Here is a 402-nt window from a genome sequence, read left to right as displayed (position 1 = left end):
AAAAAAAAAAAAAAAAAAGGTGAATTTTTTTTCTTGGTCTTTGATTGGCCTCATTCACAACAATTCCCAACATCTGGAACCAGGGGCGACTCAATTAAATTCCCTGCAAAGCTCTCAGGGCCTCTATTATCAGGTCTTTATTGCTCCAAGGTTAAATTCTAATGTAGACAGGGTTTGTTTTAATAACTCACTGTGGAATAATCCAAGGTCATGTGTCATGTGCGTGCTTATCCCTTGTAGACTGAATCAGATGGGATATCAATTAGGAATGTGAGTGTTTTATCTTGCTGTTCTGAATTACTGCTGTGTGTGCTGGAAAAAAAACAAAAACAAAACTGCTTTCTGTGTGTGTTTGTTAATGAGCAAAATAAACCATCAAATGTAGCTCAAGCGCTGTTAGAT

Source organism: Lipophrys pholis, assembly GCF_963383615.2.
Source record: "Lipophrys pholis genome assembly, chromosome: 8".
NCBI classification, from domain to species: domain Eukaryota; kingdom Metazoa; phylum Chordata; class Actinopteri; order Blenniiformes; family Blenniidae; genus Lipophrys; species Lipophrys pholis.
This window is presented reverse-complemented; position numbering follows the sequence as displayed.